This window comes from Ambystoma mexicanum, chromosome 7q, assembly GCF_040938575.1.
Source record: "Ambystoma mexicanum isolate Mex_15411 chromosome 7q, UKY_AmexF1_1, whole genome shotgun sequence".
Taxonomy (NCBI): domain Eukaryota; kingdom Metazoa; phylum Chordata; class Amphibia; order Caudata; family Ambystomatidae; genus Ambystoma; species Ambystoma mexicanum.
In genome coordinates this window covers 838284838-838300033 of record NC_090941.1, presented here as the reverse complement: position 1 = coordinate 838300033, position 15196 = coordinate 838284838, and the positions used below count along the sequence as shown (strand labels likewise).

The window sequence follows — 15196 nt, the reverse complement described above, 5'->3', positions numbered from 1 at the left end:
TAAGGGTTGTCATCCAGAGTACACGAACTGGACATAAAAATATACAAATAAGGGCTTCCCTTGAGCAATCCCAGACAAGGCACTGACTTAGTGGAACTGCTTGATTGGAGGCTAAAATAGACGTTTTGGGGGCCTGTCATGTGGCGAACGCGATGGCCCAGAGAACAGGGATTTTTCTGACCTTACCCTCAACACCGCCTGTGGCTTAACAGTCGACGAAGCAGTCGACTGTCGGCCGTGGGGTGTGTGCTTTGTTTAGCGTGTAGTGTGGGTGCCTGAGCCACCAGGTGTCGTCCCCCTCGCAGAACCACCAGCCTGCCTGATGGAGTTGGGGGCTTGCACGCGGGAAACCATCAGGTCCCGATCGCCCCCATCGTCATTTAGGACGCCGACGCTGCCATTGCTGGATGCTACCTCCACGTCCATAGTGGCTTCGGCCTGCATGGCGTGATGGGTGCAGCTCTTTGTTTTACGGTCCTTTAGTGTCTTGGCCCGTAAAAGTTTGCAAAACTTGCAATGTTTTTCGGGGTGGTCCCTGGGGAGACAGGTGTTACACATCGTGTGAAAGTCCTTCAAGAGAAACTTCCTGTTACAGGAAGAGCAAAATGTAAAGGGGGTGTTTTCCATATTACGGAAAGGTGGCAGCTCAGTGATGGAAAAGGAAGAATAGGGCAATAGGCATTCCCTAAAGGAAAGAAGCTATGACCTACCCACGCTCTGCCTACTGTGAAGGGCCGAGGCCCGTTGAGGCCTAAGTAGGCTGCAGTAAAATTTTGTCGAGGCCGTCCAAGTAGTCATGGTCGACTATGAATCTGTCCTTGCAAGCCATCGCCGAAGATCTTACGGTGGTACGGCTGTCGAAAGGATAAAAAGAAATCCAACTTTTAAAACTTGTATAATCATAGGCGTTAGCCAGAAAGAAGGCATGCAGGGTGTGCAGGCAAAGATCCTCTTGACAGGATGTCACCCCAGAGCACTGAATGGTGTTGGAATACCGTAGAGTAATGGCCTGTTCCCATGGTGCAGTTCAGTGGACTAGGTAGCAGAAGAAGCAGTTTCAGAAGACCTGTGATGTAAGCTATGCACCAGCAATTCAAAAAAGGGAAGCTTGGAATTCCACAGATCCCCAGGAGATGTCTGTTGTGGGGCTGTTGTAGGTTATCAGACCCACTGCCAGTCCTTGAGTAGCCAGTGCTCCAACCACGTGATGAGCTGCACAGGGTCCAGCAGATAAACCTTTCAAAGAGCAAGGTGTCCTGGAGGTGAGTAACCTAGCTGGTCCCACCGAGTCAGAGGAAGGGAATGAGGATTTGTTTCCCTCTGATTACTGAAGTAGTATAGCTTCCACATAGGCCAACAATACTATGGCTTGGGTTACAGGTTCAGGAAACGTGCCACAGCAGAGCCTCTTTCACCTTCAGCAGGTACGTCTTCTTTTAGGATGCTTCAAGAAGATTCCCAGCAACTGACAAATGTATGGTGCAGAAACCACTCTCTCTCTAGCACGCTTGAGAGCTGCATGCACATTCTGCTTCCAATGTGATTCACTGCACAGTCAAATGTGTGTCAGCTATCCAATCAGGAGAGATCGCTACATTCAAAACATCTTGGGCTTCTTCCCTGGCGAACACACAAGTTGTGAAATCAGCAGTGAACCCCATACATCTTATTGATGTCACCGGACAGATCTGGTTTCTTAGAGCGACTAACTTTGAGTCTCAGGAAGGCAATATATAGCCACAAACACATTTCCAAGAGAATAAGATAAACAAAGTCCAGGTCTCAGAAGTTTCACTGGACTTCCAAAACTTGATTACCATTTCAAGGGCAATCATACACAATAGGGACCCGGACACCTATTTGCATATCGGTATTCTAGACATCAATGCAAGCTGTTGTTCCCTTAAAAGGGAAAGTACCTCCAGCCTTGTGCAACCACTGCAAAACACATAATAAAAACTGCCACCAGCCAGTGGGAAGCACAGCCAGCCCTTTCCGTGCCCAGCTCTGTGAGTGCTAAACACAACACACTGTTACATTGCCAGTGATGCCTTGGCTGAGGAATCACTGGGGAAAAAGGGGTGTTCAGTGAAACAGAAATAAGCAAAACATCAAGGGACTTCTTTCTCGATTGAATAGCACTAAGCAAAAAGGTGGTCACAGGAATGTTAAATTAGATACTTTTGTAGAGCTCTACCTTTCAGACCCCTTCACATTAGCTGGCTCAGATGAAGCTAATATAATAAAGATGGCACGAAATCTTCTATGCCAACACTCAAAAGAGACATCTTTTAAGGGTTCACAAAACAGATTTCAAATGTGATCAAGTGACTCAATAATTGTGGGGAAAGAACAGAGAACACCCTCCTACCCATACGACTATCTGGCATATCTAGGAGGAGACAGGAAGAAAAGTGGAGATCAAATGACTGGGCACACTAACATAATTTGAAAATGGCATTCAAGACAAAATTGAACAAAGGAAAATTGGGTATGACATAGGGTCTTAAAATGGACCTGTTGACCACTGGCAGCCAGTAAGGTGCGCAACCGGTAGAGTTGTTGCTTTTCAATTTCTTGACACCTGTAAAAGGTGTGACAGCTGCCTTCTAGACACAATGAAATCCAGGGAGCAGACAGCCTTAGGGATTGAAAAGAAAAAGTGGAGAATTCATCTAAGCTGGTCTGGTTTCTCTGAGACTCGCAGGCCCTTGGCACAGAGGGGCACAGAAAAGGTTAATTTGAGTTTGGGGACTTCATCAACAGGAGCCCTATGCAAAGCTTATAATACCAGTAACTTGCTATGAATGTCCCCAAAAGCATGTGCACCTTGCCTTGTAATGTGTTCCAACCAACTGTCTTGCTCCAGCGTTCTCCCTTTTCTGACGTTGTACACCCGAAACCCAAACTCCGCAATGTTCGTTGCATCATCATTAGTGACCACAAAAATAGGGGAACTGTGGCTCTGGCAGGGACAAAGTAGGAAGGAAGGGAGCAATGTGCAAAGCATTTTTCAAGGGTTGCAGTCATGCTGGTTGACAGCCAATTGAGTTAAATCAGATTTCAGTTTAGCTGTAACTGATATCTGGTGGTAAAATGAAGAAGAGTGCTTTAAAGGGATGGTACGCCCAAAAAATGTTGTTTCAAAAATAGATCGGCAATATAAAAAAAAAAAAAAAAAAAAAAAAAAAAAAAATCGATTGGCAATTTTTTTTTCTTCCAGTCCCTATGTAAAATTTTGAGCGAATCAAGCTCAAAGAAAGCACATGGGGGCATCCATTTTGTGAAATGGATGCCCGCCGCTGTGCTCGCTTTGGCTTTTGCGGCACTAATGAAGGAAAAGCCAGCCAGCTGTAGTGAACAAAAGCTACCACTGGGTGGCTTTTCCTTCATTGGTGCTGTACGCGGAGGACGGGGACCGTAGACTACAGGCAGAAAAGCTGCAGCTGCATCTCGGTAAGTGCTATTTTTTAAATAAAAATAAACACTAGCTGCGTTTTTTTTTCTAAGTTTTCCAGGCAGGAGGAGCCCGGAAAACTTAGAAATAAAACCGCAGCTTTAAAAACGTTGTATTTATGTTTGCGGTAGCTTTTGAAGAGACCGCAAACATAAATACAACGTTATTGTGTTTGAAAACGCTACGGTTTTTCTTTCTAAGTTTCTCAGGCTCCTCCGGCTCGCGTTGTGTTTCTGCCTGACGTGGCTATCACTTGGGGTTTCCGGTTTCCGAGAGCACCGGAGACCCAAAGTGAAAGCTAAGGCAGGCAGAAACACAACACGGTTGTGTTTACATGCCGCTGTGTTTCTGCCTACAGCTGATTTCCCATTTGGGGCTCTCGGGCTCCCCACGGGGGGGGCCCCCCCCCCCGAGAGCCCCAAATGGGAAATGCTAAATGCTGCAGTGTTTCTGCCTAAATCTGCTTTCCAATTTGGGGCTCTAGGGCTCCAAATGGGGAGCCCTAGAGCCCCAAATTGGAAAGCAGATTTAGGCAGAAACACTACGCGGTTGTGTTTGAAAACGCTGCGGTTTTTCTTTCTAAGTTTCTCAGGCTCGGAGGAGCCTGAGATACTTAGAAAGAAAAACCGCTGCGTTTTCAAACACAATAACATTGTATTTATGTTTGTGGTCACTTCAAAAGCTACCGCAAACATAAATACGACGTTTTTAAAGCTGCGGTTTTATTTCTAAGTTTTCTGGGCTCCTCCAGCCCTGAAAACTTAAATAGCACTTACCGAGATGCAGCTGCAGCTTTTCTGCCTGTAGTCTCCGGTCCGCGTCCTCCGAGTCCCGGCACCAATGAAGGAAAAGCCACCCAGAGGTAGCTTTTGTTTACTACAGCTGGCTGGCTTTTCCTTCATTAGTGCCGCAAAAGCAAAAGCCAGCACAGGCGGGCATCCATTTCACAAAATGGATGCGCCCATGTGCTTGCTTTTGCAAATTTTGAGCTTGAATTGCTCAAAATTTTACATAGGGACTTGGAAAAAAAATGCCAATTTTTTTTTTAATATTGACTATCTATTTTTGAAATAAAAAATTTAGGGCAAACCATCCCTTTAACTTTCCAAAGAACAGTTCCGGAATGGTGGAAATGGTTGCAAAAAGTAGTGGGGCTGTTAACAGTAAAAAATAAAAGTAGCACAACACTGCTCCCAACCACTTTGACCACTGATCCCCCAGGTACATGTAACAACCTGATCTCAATCTAATTTAGGGATAAATCCCTTGAGCCCCGGCTTTCCTCCGATAAAATAATCTCTAAAAAGTGTCTACCTTCTTCCAGCTCTAGCAGCTGCTATCCTTCAGCCCTTTCAATCCCTCCATGGTGGCACACTGGATGCCCAACGTGATAAGCATTGTGCTTGCAGGAGTCTGAGACAGAGAGATATCGGAAGAAGTTCTTTTGAATCATGCATTCCAATTTGTCATCATGACTTTAATTCTGCACGACTGGGTTCCTTACCTGCAAAACTACAGTGCCACCGGCGTTCACAATTCCTGTACCTGAAACTGTCCAGACCCACTCGCTTACGCACTGCACCCTGTAAACAATTTTGAGGTGGTTCTGAGAGGGAAGAGTGTCTATTCCGGGCATTCCTTCGGTTCCTGTGCAAACTGAGGTGAGGAGAGTGTACGCCGGAAAAAAAGCTTTCAAAACAAAAAGGGTTTCTCAGTTACTTCACAGTTCTGTCATGCTGACATGGGGGACTTTGAAGACATCCCTAGAAAAAGATGCCATGGCGCTGGTCACTTTCTTTTTGATCTTTTCTGGCAGATTTTCTCCATGTCGGACTGTCTGCAGCAGGTGAAATGTATATAATACAAATCAGTATCTTTTAAAATTCTTGTGCGAACTCTGGCACTGTTTTGTATTTTACAAAGTTTGGCAGGGGTGTCACCTACATTAATAGGAACCTAAATGTGAAAAACCATAGGGTGTTTCACAACCTAATCCCGGGGGATCCTGTGCACAGGTGGCCAGGGAAAGGCCATTGCTTTTGGAACCCGACCCTGGGGTGGACAAATGAGGGAGGATCACGTGGGTAGGGGGGGGCCTCGGGAAGTGGGGGGAGAAACACAGGATGGTGAGTCATGGTATCCCCCTTTTTCCACAACTCGTCTAACCCCTATCGCTACTTATTTTATGGGAAGCTACAGATCACAGAATTCCTCCCCACTTCACACAGACTGAGCCGAGGAAGATGAGGAATGAGGCCAGGAAGATTACCTCTACTGACTTGAAATGGCTATGTCCCTTAAATGAGACCAGGCAGAGTCAGGCACATAATCCCACACACCTGCCACTTGTTAATACTCCCGGTCAGGATAAAAGGTGGCGCGGACACAGTGAGCGAAGCTGGGTACGAGAAGGAGCAGCTCTTCATGGGGCTGATGCGAACCAGGCTATCGAAGGGGCTGATGTGAAACCACCATCCAGCTTAAAGGGAGTCATTGAACATATTTCAAATGTTTCCATACAATGACAGTTTATGTTTCAATTTGAAAATCAATTTTTCAGTTCTTGAAAGACAGTGCATCTCCTGAACCCAGTCCTCAAAAGAAGGGGGGATCCGGCTTTTCCATCCACGTAGGATTATCCTTTTGGCCACGATGGTAGATCGAAAGAACCATTTTTTGAGTGCAGAGCTAAAATCAGACAGCCCTGTATCATCACCTAGAATCACAGTCTTGAAATCCAATACACACCCTCCACCAGTAATCCTGTCACACACATCGCAAATATCGCTCCAAAAACCTCTGACTCTCACACAGCTCCACAACATGTGTTCCAGAGATCCCACCTCTTGATCACAACCCCAACACACATCACTGTCCGCCATGCCTCTCTTGTGCAAAGATTCCAGACACCAGTATACACGATTAAGAATTGCTTAGACCGTTCTCCCAAATTCAGCGAACACAAGCATACATTTCTGCACAAATTTTGCCAACAACCGAAATCAATCTCAGAACCAATCCTTTCACTCCAAACTTCCCGAAGTTTGTCATTACCATGGAATCGTGACACAAACAATTTATACATTTTGCTGGCCAAACCCCTTTCCTTTCCATTCAAGTTGCCCAAAAAGATGTTCAAGTCTAGGGTTTTCGACCAGTCAACTTCACCCACCACTCTCTTCAAACGTCTGTAAGCGGAGTTCGAAAGATTACCAAAGCCCCATCTGTCTCTAATCTCAGCAGCAGTTAACCATCTTCCATCGTTCCCTAAATCAGAAATCTGTCTAATACCCGCCAGAAACCAGTCGGGCCAAAAAATCATTTTTGAATCATCCCGAATCTTTGGATTCAGCCAAATGGAGGCCCTCTGGCACTTGAAGGCGTCATAAGCCAACAACGCTAACTCCTCACACCAAGAGGTGCGTAAAAAAGCTGTCACCAATAGTTTGTCCCCAGAGCCTTTTGTTTTAGTGGTCAATAGAGCTTCAGGGACAAGCGTCCCAAAGGCATTCGATTCCACTACCACCCAGTGATCTAACTCACTACTCAAAAAGGGCAGAAAAGAATGAGACGAGAAGGCTAAGTGATAGGCTCTAAAGTTCGGGACCCCTAGTCCACCCAGATGAACAGGAAGCTGCAATTTCCAAATAGTCAGTCTCAGAGGTTTTCTATCCCATATAAATTCCTGAACGAGACGGTCCAAATCTTTCCAATAACAGTTTTTAATCCTCAAAGGAAGCATGCTAGCCACAAAATTGATCTTTGGAGTCAATTTCATTTTCAAGGCATTTACTTTACCCCATATCGACAGATTAAGAAGCGACCACCTGGCCAAATCCATTTTACAGTCTTGAATAACCCTACGTATATTTTCATCGGCCATAAGCGAGACAGGAGACGTCGGCCAAATGCCCAAGTAGCGTAAGCGCGTATCACACCACTGAAATCCCAGACCCGTGACTAGATTTTCATCACATCTGTGTGAAAGTGGTAAAATCCCTGACGTTAGCCAATTGATCTTATAACCTGATCATGCATAAAAAAATCAGATAATATCCACATTAAACAAGGAAGTGACGCATCTAAATCCTGAAGCACCAGCAAAAGATCATCTGCATACAGCCACGCCTTCTGCACAACACCCCAGCAACCAACACCATGCAAATCAGCTTCATTTTTGATACAAATAGCCAAAGGTTCAATCGCCAGCAAAAACAAAAGAGGCGACAACGGACTCCCCTGACGAGTGCCCCGTTCTAAACTAAATGACTCTGAGATAACACTGTTAGTCTTCACATCCGCCGTTGGATTAGCATATAAAAGTGCAACCCAAGAAATGAAACCTCACCAAAATTCATCTCTCTCAGTACTGAATACAAATAGTCCCAGCAAACCCTGTCGAAAGCTTTCTCAGCATCAAGGGAAAGGACAGCAGCCCCACAGTCCGTCGCACCAGCAATCTCCATGGTGAGCAACAATTTTCTAATGTTACTAGACGTACGTCTGTTTTTCATGAATTCAGACTGTTCCACATCAATCAATTTAGGCAAGATTTTTTCCAAATGTAAGGCCAGAACCTTAGGCAAAATGTTATTGTCGGTATTGATAAGACTGATGGGACGGTATTTGCCGAATTTGGAAGAATTCTATCAAATTAACACGGAAGCCCATCAGGACCTGGGGATTTACCACCATTCAGCTTTGAAAATAGCATTTTTAATCTCATCAATGGTCACTGCTTCACCTAGAAGGCGACTTTCTACATCCTGGGAAGATTGACATTTCTGAAGAAGTCCCCCCCTCTGCCAGAGATGCCAGCCTCATTGCTGTACAACGTCATGTAAAAGTCACGAAAGATAGAATTTATTTTCCTAGGATCAAACGTAACTCAACCTTCCTGATCAACAACAGAAGTAATAGCAGAATCCGAAAACCTCTTTCAACCTGTAAGCAAGCAATTTATCGCACCGCTCTCCTTTTTCAAAATATGTACAGCGAGTAGAATAAATGAAGTTCTGCCCTAAGCGACAAGATGACCTCCATTTCCTTCTTTAATTTTTTCAGTGTGCCCACTTTCGCTGAATTACACGGGTCAAGCATTAAATCCTTAGAAATCTCACTGATTTTGTGATCAAGTTCCTACAAGAGTAAAAGAGTCTGCGCAACCATTCCAAAAAATGTGCCGTCATCCACTGTTGGAGTATACACATTGCAAAGAGTCACAAGAACCCCCTGAAACTAAACCAACAAGTCAATCATTCTCCCATCCTTGTCAGCACGCTCTCGCACAATTTTCATGGGTAATTTTTTCCGAAGTAAAATGGGCACACCCCTGGCCTTTGAAGTGAAGGAAGAACCAAAAGCAGAGCCAATCCACTCCTCTGCCAACTTCGAAATTTCATCACTTAAAATGTGTATCTCTTGTAAGAAGCATATATCTGCATTCATATCACGAAGCATTGGGAACACTTTCTTCTTCAGGATATTATTAACCCCATTCACATTCCATGAAACAACAGAAAGATCTCTAACAACCCCACTGCGATGCAAAGTCATTTCAGATACCGCAGTAGAAAAGGCAGAGGAAAAAAAAAAAAGAAAAACCAAAAACAGGAGCAAAGAAGACAAATAATAAAAACAACAAAGGAAAAAGAACCAAAGCAGAGCAGTCAAGACTGTGAAGTCTTTTCAGCTTGATAAATAATAGAAAGAACATTGATACCAACCTTAGTACCTCCCCAAAACCCATAAAATATACAAACAAAACACTAAATTCTTTTGCATGAATCCACCCCGTCAAACCACCACACAAAAACAACAACCATACTAAACAACCCAAACAAGAAAACTATATTCCCAAAAGGAACGCAAATGTCCCCAACATCGGTAACTAAAACTGTAAACCCAAAATCCAGAATCATAATGAACTAAAACTAAAACTAATCCCCACTCCAGTTTGAAAACTGGACTTAGGCACGTAACATTGTACCACCCGGGAGGTATACATAATGATGAAAACCGCAACTACTAAGAGTTTGGTGGGAAAACAACCCACAAAAATAAATTAAAGCAGTTGGATTTGCATGACACATAACCCTCAAAGTACAAACATGGGGGCTCAACCAGATAAAAATACATCCCGCAGCTACAACCCCAAATTGAAATCGCCGGAGGAGGAGAAAATCAAAAATGCAAAGTCACATTTCAAAAGTCTGTAGGTTTAGTCCAGAGCATAGCACCCAGCAGATAACACCATTCAAAGGACGTACCAAAACTCAATACCACCCACATCCCCCAGGTAAGCTCTTACCCGGACCAGTCCCCACCATCCACTACAGACCTGGTCCTTGAAAGTGTGGGGAACTCCGGCCATCCAGCTGATGCTGATTGTGCAGCATACCACGCCCAGGCAGGCTCCTCCAAGATTCGAGCCCCTGAGCATGAGAGCGCCGCCTCATCCTCCAACAGCTCCGATAGGAATCGCGCTGAAAAGACGAGCCACCACCACCGTTGTCTCCCATGGCAGTGTCTTTTCCTTTCCGTGGGCCAGAAGCTTCCGCATTACCCCACGCAGCCAATGAAAAGCAGCATTGGAAATGATCAGCTGACCGCGGCATCAAGTTAAAGGGTCCTTTTTTCTTTCCCCAGCCGATCGAAATGCTGGTGAAGCCACCAACAATACGGGGCTGGGACAGAGTCTATAGTTCCATCCAGAACTGATCCACAACATAGGAACCGAACGGACAGCACAGAGAAACACGGAAAGGTTCTATTGTTGATTTTTAAATGACAAACACGTTAACTGACACGCAAATCCAGCGCCATTAAAAATAGTAGAAACCAAGTCTAAAAAAAAGAAAAAGATATAGAACCAACCCATTGAGTGAGGGGGGCAACAGCAAATCTTGAGGAAACATTAGTTGACCAGGGCAGGCAAAGGCTGATCCCTTTTATACATTTCCAACCAACTCAAAGCCCGAGTTGGGTCTGAAGTGCTCTTTTCCCCATCCGGAAAAGCAACAATAAAAACATTGGCCTAGTTGAGAAAGGCTTTTAAATTAAGTTGTTTGGCCAATTCTTTTGCACTCCTGAATGATGATCTTCTCAGAAGAAGGATCTCCTTAGGAAAATCAGGAAAAATAAATATAGAGTTACCTTTGAAGGTTGCCTTCCCCGCCTGTCTGGCAGCACTCAACAAACACTCCTTAGATCTTTGATGTAGAAAGGAAACCAGGATATGTCTAGCCTTGGCCCCCATGTGCTTTCCAATCCTGTAAGCGTTGTCAATGTCACCAATCTTAATCAGGTTGCAATGAAAACTCTCCTTGAAAACTTGAATAACCGGAGAAGGCAAATCCTCTCCATCGCCAGCATGATCATCCATTCCAACCAGCCTGATATCTTTAGCCCTCATCCTCATTTCCATTTCCAGGCGCTGTTCCTTTTCTCTCAATAAATCAGACTTCAGATTGTTGTATGCTTGGAAACTCCCCGCAATTTCAGTGCTCATGATTAAAGATGATTTCTCCAAGTCGGTTATCCTGCTGTCCAGTTGACCGGTTTTGAAGTTGAGCTCAGCCATAGTCAGTTTTATATCACAGACCTCTTGTGCCACTTTAAGAATAATCTTGTATCCATCCTGAATGCTTGGGGTTTCTCCCATCTCAGTAATCTGTTTGGGTTTCTTTGAAGCAGGGTTTTCAGCCTCTTCCATCTTTTTCTTTGAATTCATAATAGTATCTTGGAAATGTCTTCAGGGAGAGGTCCAAGAGCAGTTGAGCTAAGCTGCTACTCCACTGCCAGCCATTCTAGAATCCAAGCTGAATTGTAATCAAATTATACAAAGTAACACTGCGAGGCGGAATCGCACATTCGAAAATCTCTGTGAAGTGTTTGAGATCACGAACGAGAGTTGATTAAGTGAAAAGCAAAGTATATGAACTCTGAATACACAAAGAGGGCAAAGTATATGAACTTTGAAAGATGCCAGGAGGGCAAAGTAAAGCGAAAAAGAAACTATAAGTACCAAGAAGCATTGGTGGTGCGAGGTTATGAAGATTGTTGGTTGATTTGTTTTAAGAGAGGTTGAATGTGGTCATGCAGAGGCATATGTACAATCCTTCAAGTTTCGAAAGTCTTCAACAGTAAATTGTTGGATAAAACAAAATGTGGGGAAGGGGACCCCCACAAAGTGAAAAGACAGACTTGCGCCCGGCAGAGGGAAAGAAGCATGTGCTGAACTATGGTAAAAGTTAAATGTGAAGAGAAAGACAGGCTCGTGCCTGGCGGAGAGAAGCCTGTGTTGAACTGTGTTAAAGTAAAGGTCAAGAGTAGAACTGTGCATTTGTGTCAAGTCGGACGAAGCTTAAAGAACTTATTGAACTGTCAAAAGCTTGAAGCCCAAGCCTGAACTGTTGGATTTTACCAGTAAGACAAAGTGTGCAAGACAGATATGATATGATATGGCATTTATAACGTGCCTATACACAAGTGTTTCAAGGTGCGATGAGGCAAGGGAGGGGGAACAGAGGGAAGACAGACAATGATCCTACTAGGCCAGGTGTCATTCAGATCGCGCAAGTGCATGGGAAGGGGAAGTAGGAGAAGTGCAAGGGGGCGAAGGGGGAGAGGACAGTGCAGTACATGAGATAAGAAAATAAACAATAAGTAAAAGTGCGGCCAGCAGGTGGCACGTGCAAGGGTAAATGCCAACATTAGGCGTCATGTGCGAGTGATGGGACTGTAGGTATACAGAAAAACAGTCCCCAAGCGTGGGGGTAGCCAGGAAGGCAGTGCAGGAGTGTGACTTGGGGGGAGGGGACCTGGGCCTGAGATCAGAGTGTGGCCAGGTAACCGGTGCAGTTTCAGTGTCAGTCAGGAAGTCAGCAAGGGAGAGGAGGAGAAAAAGCAGAAGCAAAGAGAAAGGTTTTGAGGTGCTTCCGGAACTGAAGATGATTCTCCTCAAGTTTCAGGGAGGCAGGGAGGCTGTTCCAGAGGGAGGCCCCAGCCGAAGAAAGAGATCTACCACCAACTTGTTGCTTGGAGAAGCGACTGACCCTGATGGAGTTTGAGGCAGATGAGCAAAGAGCTCAAGAAGGAAGTTAATTAGGAAGAGAGAGTTGAAGGTATTGAGGCCCCAGAAGGCCTTGTGGACGATGCAGAGGGTTTTGAACTTCATCCTCGCAGCCACTGGGAGCCAGTGCAGAGATTTCAGTCCTGGAGAGATACGATCCCTGGGCTTGAGGCCAAGGACAAGTCTTGCAGTCCTGTTCTGGATAAGTTGCAGAGGGCACAGAGTAGAAGCAGGCAGATTTAAAAAGAGGCTGTTGCAATAGTCCAGCCTGGAGAGAACCAGAGCTCTGGAGACAGTGAGCTTCTGGGGGAAAGAGAGGAAAGGAAGAATACCTCTGAGGAGGTGTAGCTGGTAGTGTGACTTCTTAGAGACGTCAGAGATGTGAGGAGAGAAGGAGAGTGTAGAGTCAAAGATCACCCTGAGGATTTTAGCCTTGCAGGTGGGAACAGAAAGAGGACCAAGAGAGGCCAACCAGAGAGCTACAGGAAAGGAGGGAGCGGGTGTGCCGATGAGGAGAATCTCAGTCTTACTGGCATTAAGGCAGAGGTCATTGGTGGCACACCGCTCCTGGATAGCAGACAGACGGTCAGAGATGAGGGAAGTAGAGGAGGAGGCCTAGGGTAGCCTGAAGATGAGCTGGGTGTCATCCGCATAGCACTGAAAGTTGGGGCAGAGTGTGGCGATGCGGTGGGCCAGGAGTGCCAGGTATTAGTAGAACAGCCAGGGAGAGAGGTTAGACCCCTGGGGGACACCACAGGTAGAGAAAAAGATAGCGGAGAGGAATGACCCAAGTTGGACCTGGGAGGGTCAGTCGGAGAGGAAAGAAGTCAGCCATGCCAGAGCCTGACCAGTGATACCCAGGTTATCACAGAGACAGTTGAGCAGGATGGCATGGTTGACAGTGTCAAAGGAAGAAGAGAGATCAAGCAGGATGAGGACGCAAGGGGTGTTAGAGTCAAGATTGGAGAGCAGGTCTTCACGGATGTTCAGGAGAGCAGTTTCCGTGCTTCTGGCAGCTCTGAAGCCAGACTGATGGTCATGAAGACAATCAACAGATTCAGTGTGGAGATTAAGCTGGGAGATGGCCAGTTTCTCCAGGAGCTTGCCCAGGAAGGGAGTGATGGAGATTGGGCGATAGTTTGCCGGGCAGGAGGTGTTGGCAGAGGGTTTCTTAACAAGGGGGTGCACAAGGGAGTGCTTCAGGGGGGACGGGAAGACTCCAGTGGCGAAGGAGTGATTGCAGAAATCAGCCAGGGCAGGAGCCAGGGAGTCAATGTGGTCCTTGATAGGTTTGGAGGAACAGGGGTGAACCTGTTTCGACAAGACTTTCATAGATCGGACTTGACTAGAAACCTTGTCTGCGGAGAACAGGGGAAAGGTGGAGAAGGAGGGAGGGGAGGTTGCTGCAGAAAGGCCAGAGGAAGGGCAGGGAGTGGGGGGATAGAGGGAGGGAGGGGATAGGAGGAAGGAGAGGACAGGATGTCCTGAGTTTTATAGATGAAATGAGAAGCCAGAGCCGTAAAGAGGGCCTGGGGGGGGACAGGAGAGGTAGAGACTGCGGCAGGATTGGCCAGTTGCTTTCAGATTTTAAAGACTTCAGCCGAGTTGTTAGATGCCGCAGAGACACGGGCTTGGATATGGGCTCTCTTCTTAGGACAGAGAGCCGGTATTGCCTTTGCAGCAGGCAGCAGGCCAGTTTGTCGGAGCATGTACATGAAGCACGCCATTTCCTCTCGGCCACCCTACACTTGCGGTTTAGGGTGATGAGGTCTGAGTCATACCTGGAGTTGCACATGACACGGGCAAGGATATCAAGAGTATCAGATATAGCAGAGTGAAGCATGGAGAGGGATGTGGCAGGATGAGAGTCAGCCAAAGAGGTGGAGGGTGAGAAGGTGGCAGCGAAAGCCTCAGCTGACAGGTGCTTCATGGGTCGGATGATCGAGAAGGTGGGTGGCAGTGATGGAAGTGGCTTGGCCTGAGGGGTAGGGAGGCTGAGGTGGGAGGAGAGGAGAAAGTGATCACTCCAGGAGAGAGGAGTGGTGAGAGGGACAGAGAGGGGAAGGTCTGAGGAGATCAGAACATCAAGAGTGTGCCCTGCAGAATGAGTCGGGCCAGAGGGGAGAATAGTGAGTGAGAGAGAGTCGCAGAGGTCGCGAAAGAATCCGGTGGGAGGACAGGAGGCATCCAGGTGGATGTTGAAGTCTCCAAGAAGGAGGAGTTGAGTAGTAGAGGCCAGGAGTGAGGCGGAGAGGTCCACCCACTCAGAGAGGAAGGAAGAAATGTGACCAGGTGGCTGATAGATAGCCACAGTAAGTGAATGGCTAGGGGAGAGAGCCTGCAGACCAGGCATTCAGAAGAGGAGTAGGACTGCGTAGGAGTGACAGAGGCAGGAATCCACTCGGGGAAGGTCATGGCTACACCCCTACCAGAGCGGTTGGCCCTGGGCGCGGAGAGGATCTTGTAGCCATCAGGCAGGAGCGTATCAAAGCTCATGACATAACTGGCTGTGAACCATGTCTCGGTGAGACCGAGGATGTCAAGGTCAAGTTCTTCAAGAAGGCGGCAGATATCAGAGGTGTGTTTGACAGCAGAGCAAGAGTTTAAAGTGGCAATATGGAGAAGGTTGCCATCCTTGAAGGACTTCCGGGGAGGGGTACAGAGGT

The 15196-nt window shown here is 46.4% G+C and overlaps 1 protein-coding gene across 1 annotated transcript in view; it reads right to left on the bottom strand.

The window, feature by feature from the left end:
- The window catches only part of SESN3 (sestrin 3), a 428084-nt gene that overhangs the window by 137108 nt on the left and 275780 nt on the right, over window positions 1-15196 (bottom strand). The gene's annotated exons all lie outside the window — the stretch shown is intronic.